The sequence below is a fragment of the Vollenhovia emeryi genome, unplaced genomic scaffold (genome assembly GCF_000949405.1).
Source record: "Vollenhovia emeryi isolate VEMERY1.0 unplaced genomic scaffold, V.emery_V1.0 DF939137.1, whole genome shotgun sequence".
In the NCBI taxonomy this organism is placed as follows: Eukaryota; Metazoa; Arthropoda; class Insecta; order Hymenoptera; family Formicidae; genus Vollenhovia; species Vollenhovia emeryi.
This window is the reverse complement of record NW_011967229.1, coordinates 563689-569434: the sequence shown is the minus strand read 5'-3', so window position 1 is coordinate 569434 and position 5746 is coordinate 563689.

The window sequence follows — 5746 nt, the reverse complement described above, 5'->3', positions numbered from 1 at the left end:
TTCACGGAATTACGCGGGACGAAAGGACTTATCCCTCTAGCAACGAGTATATCGAGCGAGAGCAAAGTTAAGCTTCCATCGGGGAATGAAAATTAACATTCTGCCCACATATTGCGGCGATACGTTAATTTTTCTCCGATAGATCCGGAATTGGCGTTGCCATTAGTAAGTTACCGTTCTATCCGCTCGAGTTTATAAGACGAGAGTGTATCGAGGAGCAATTTTGATGACGTCTTTAAAGTAGTGCTCGAGCATCTCGGTGACACGTGTTCCTGACACTTGTATTCGCGCGGGATGAAGAAGAGGAGGCGGGTCGCCCAGCGACTTTCGACACCCTTATTTCTCGTGGTTTTGCCCCCGTCTCCCTCGCGACGGAGGCCGATGCCTGCGACAGACGATTCTCCCTTTCGCTCGCGCACAATCGCTCAAATGATGTATTAGTGCCGTTTCTCTCAGAAATCGGCGTCTCGTAAGTCGGATGTAAGTCCGCCGTGAAAGAAACGCTTACCGGGATCATTCTCTGCGTGAAAAATGCTAAGCGATCGTGTAAACTGCAGCAACGCTTCATAACCGAAGACAGAGAAGCGTATGAAAGCGACGAGAAAGTTTAAAAATCGTGCTTTCCCCTCTCGGACATCAGAAGTTCGGATATGGGACCACGCATTTTTAAATTTTAAATAAAAAATAGAGAGGTCTGTATTGATTTCTCCCGGTCACGACAACCCTGAACACGAGCGACGCGTTGGATAACTTTTCTCACGCTGATACGACGTTTTCGTTTCGATCTTCTCAGATATCGTCGGGAATCGTAATTCGACACCGCGCGCGAGCGCGATTCGCTTTCGCCAATGACAACTCGTTGTCTACGGAATTTATTCGCCAGGTGCCACGGACCCTGATCGATTATGCAGAAATAATATTTTCTGATAATCGCCGCGGAAATCGATTGTGCGAAAGCGGTTTCTCTCTCCCCCTCTCTTTCCGTTTGTCGCCGGGATCCGTTACGCTTCTCCACGTCGATAAAAAAAAAGAAATTGCATTGTCCCGGGGAAACTGGATAACTCCGAGGACGCGAGGGGCGGAGAAGCCACGGGTAAAAGGGGTAAGGAGCGCGCGAGGAGCCTTCCACGGGACGCAGGATATTGTGTCCCATAAATGCTCTTATTGTGACTCACGTGTGTTACAAATTCCCTTTCGTGCCCTTTGGCTGGGAATAAACCCTTTCCTTAATTAGCATTGTATAGAATTCCTATTGGCAACTCTCCGTCTACGAATCCGCTCTCCCTCTCCTCTCCTCCTCCCCCCGCCCGCTCCTTTCTATCCCTTTTTCTTCCCTTTTTTTTTCGCTTGCTCTTGGAAGTTAAGCTCCACGATCCCGGCGCATCGATACGTTTATTGGATGTTATTTCAATCGCGGTCCTCAGCGGAGTAGATCCTTCTGCTCGGATCCCGATCCAAGATAGGAACAAGGGGAGGCGTGCGAGGGGAAATACTAGAAACGACTTTTCGCATTTCGAGGCGGGAGCCCCGTGTGATTGACAGCCTCGGGTGTTGCAAACGGTGACGCTAGCTTGCGGCGAATGCGACGTACATACGTCTGGGAATTATTGCCGATTATTGGAATGCGCTTGAATATTTATATCTTCAGCGGGATGCAACGCTTACATGCCAATGAAGTGCTATCGTTGCCGTAACGTGTTCCGTAACAGATACCGAGGACCTAGGGGTTGATCATTCACGATATTCTGCGCGTCTTGGTAAAATTGTCGCATGTACCAGATGCTCTCTTCGTCGTAAAAACTTCTTTGACGATCTCACTCGTTGTCACGCAACTTGTTCGCTAACGCATCATTTCACGCTCGGTGTTCCGCTTCGAGAGTGACAGCAACTTCTCGTCTGAAAAATTAGCTGTCCATATAATATAGAGGGAAGTCCTCTGTTATAAGATATATTTCTAATGTGCAATAAATATCCTGTTTTTTAATAATACGATACGTCCAGTCATTGCGTATACTAAAATATTCAGGTAATAACAGGTAAAGCTATAAATCGCGTAAAAAACTTACCTTTTTAAAAAAAAGGTAAAAAAAGCACCAAGTATAAGCTCCAATTCAACCGAATATATTTTGTTACTCTATCTTTTTTGCAAAAGTATATTCTCTACAAAAATATCTTCTCTACAAAACTATCTTCTCTACAAAAGTAATGATATCAACAAATTGCGCCAAATATAACAACGGATATTTATACAAACTAGTTGCTTTTGTATTAGTTTTTGATTAAAAAATGTTACATTTCTTAAAAAATCAAACTAAAGATTTTATTGGAAAAAATAATGGAGTTAATAATAAAACACCGATGAAAAGAATAGCAACTGTTTAGAAATTTAGAAACTCTGTATCTATTCAGGCGAATTAAGGCCTGTGTCCATGGCGCTAGTACTTGGTCCAAGTTCTAATTCCGCGAAATATGTAGCAAATCAATATAGCTGTTCCACAAAAGCTGCAAGTTGATTGGCTACGCATTTCTCAAAACTAGAACTTGGACCAAGTACTAGCGCCATGGACACAGGCGCTTAATGTTAAGATAGAGGAAAGCCCCCGATTATGAGGTAGGCTTCTAATATGAGATAGCAGGTTTGCAACACTCAAATCCAATTAGAAATCTTTTTTTCGCCACGATTACACAATCCAACGAGGAAGTTTCTACTAAACGCATTTCGCCCCAAGGGCAATAAATTTATGGTGGAATCAACAGATGACGCCTAAACCCGGCTATCTCATATGAGGAGCCCATTTCATAATAGGGGATTGCCTCGTGGACTTCATGTGCTGACTGTTGGTCCTTTTTTTTGACTTGAAAAGAAATAGGATTGACATATAGTTCCGACTTCTGACCGACAGCTGCTTGTAAACCCTAATGGTGTCTCCACCACATTCTCTAGTAGTCTATCTTTTCTACTTTCCTTTTGACAACATCGAGAACAACAGGTACTTATAGGCAAGGACACTGTCTACCATTTCTTTGGTCCATTTCTCCGTCAGTTTTCTTTTTGAAAACAGGTAATATGACGTACGGGCGTAGCGTGGGAATCGTGACACAGGTCAAGGTTGCCGCCTTCAAATATTTCAAAGTAATCTGTTCTTTTCATTGGTCAAGAAAGAAAAAGAGAACAGAAAGTGTTTGGCACATAGACCTATATCTACTGCGCAGTCTAGTATGAGTGGTACAATGAGTATAAGTGGTCCGACAGACAGCTTTGAAGACAATTCGGCAGTGTCCTCGGAGTCGACATCAACAGCTGGCGCGGTGATCTTATTTCATTGTAGAAGTGAAGTGGTAAGTTGAGTCTAACCGAATCTTCGGCTGTGGCAAAAATTGATCTTTGGTCGGACTCTAAGTGACATTTAAGATACCCAGTGTCTCCACGGACTCTGCTAAGCTCGCCGCAATCTTTCGCGCGCGGCAGTAATCACCGTCGTTGTGTGCGGCGCGATTCGCGAGGTCGTTTATAATATTACGCGTGCCAATGGACTCGACAGCCCCGACAGATATATTCCCGGCGGCGGTGTCGCGTCTGGTCTCGCGCTTTTAAGCAGACGTGCGAGACGACGGACGTGAGACGCGGTCGAGGCCGTCACGTGAGGAGCCGTAGCTCCGCGGAGTCCGAGTCTTCCTGCTATCGCGCGCCCTGGGTGGCTCCTCTTGTTCGCCGCGACGTACATTAGCGGCTATCGTTTCCCCGCGCCGAGATCCGATCGAGAGCCGCTAGGTCGGACACTATCGCGACGTATCTGACAGCCGTCAGCCCGTCAAACCGACCGACCGACCGACCGACCCGGCTGCAACGGTTGCAACGCCTCGGAACACGAAACACGGCCCGCGGTGTAACGTTGTTACGCGTGTTTTCAATTAACGAGATAACGTATAAGTTAATTCGCCAAGTGTTCACGCGCAATATTCGATCGACTCGTTCTCGATTACGCGGTAGTTAGCTGGCTCGGATACAGCGAGGCAGTCATGGCAGCCGTGGCAGCAAATTTAATAATTTTACATGATGTCGGGGACGCAAATCTTCAACAATCTAGACAAAGAAGAGGCTGGGGTTCTTTAATTTGGCATACGCGAGCCTGAGAAGATTCCTCGGACGTGACTCCGTGGACGTGCGAGTTCGAGGAAGATGCGAAGACCTCAACGTCCAAGAGAAGCAAACCCCAAGTACCCAATCAGATGTCAAGACGGCGATTATTTCTTAGCGCGTGAAAAATGCCGTGTAGCGGGAGGGGGCGGTGGAGGGTGGAGAGGAGGAGCGATCGATGATTCCGGATGACAGGGGAACACGTTGGACTTGACAGCATCGCGGCGGAGGAGCCCGGCGTGTTCGGCGCGAACGCAACACCTGCGTGCGCCAATCAGGTTCGGCATACACCGGCTAACGCTCGCGGCAATAAATCAACCGACGTCTCACCCGGTGGGTACGCCGAGGAACGGCATTATTTATGGTCGTTCGTTAGCGCGGCAACAGTTCGAAAACGTGGAACCGATGCGTTTAGGACTCTGTGTGGCCCCGCGCGACCGCGTCATCGCGGCCGTGCGCGCCAGCGCCGGCGAGAGGGAGATCTTTCGCCGTGACGGCATTGCGGAAACCGTCCGCGGCTTGTAGTACTCCAATAGTGTCATGATGGATAAAAAAAAGGGAGACCCGTGCGGTCGCGTCACGAAGACGAAGCACGTCGAACACGCAAGCGGTAACGATCTGAGATCGTTGAACAGTGTTTAGCGAGGTTCAAACACCAAGAAACGTCAGGGTTTTCGTTTTCTAGTCGCGATGTAAATGAGTTGTTAATTTCTCGAGCACCGAGAGCCCCATCTTTCTCCGAGATCTGTCAAATTGTCCGTGATTACACCCTCAGAAATTCTGTTACTGAGATAAAAATGTTTCTGGCGCATTAATATTTCTCACAACGTCATTTAGTATAAAAATACGACGATATAAAAGTAAAATCAATAATTCTTATTCTCCTCCATCGAATTAAAAAAAGATTGACTTACTATATCGAGACAAGGGTAACTTGTATAAATGTAAGTTTATACATTCTTGCGTTTAGAACAAATTTTCCCCCCCATTTTACAACGCACGACGTTGGCACCTCGATATTCGACAAAAGACGATACGTACTATCATTTTATTATAGATTTTAGAATTTTTCATTTAAGATTAACATATTCCTTTCTCTGTAATAAATATGATTGGCGCTATATCGATCCTATTTTATGATACATTCAAGTGTAATAGCATTGGATCCGGAAATTTCTTTCTGCGGGTGTACTTTATTACATTTTACGGTTGTCATGTATATAAAAACGAACTACGAACTTAACTGCGAACTAAACGAACCACGAACAAACTACGGACTTAAACCAACGGCACACGATACTATTTTTCCTACTGGACTGCTTACGAGAGCCAATCAGGATGCAGAGATTTTCGATCAGTGACTCAAAGCTGAATCCTGATTGGCTCTCGTAAGGAATCCAGTAGGAAAGATAGTATCGTGTGCCGTTAGCTTTAGTCTTTTTAAATTAACTTTGCTCGAACCTGGAAACTTGTATTGCGACGACGCTGTGCGTGGTACACGCGCTTTTCGCAACACAATACTTCCTCGTTACGAGCTCGCTTTCGCAACACAACGACGGGCTGGTAATCGTCGGAAGGAGATTAAGTGCCGAAGAGTGCGCGGTAGCG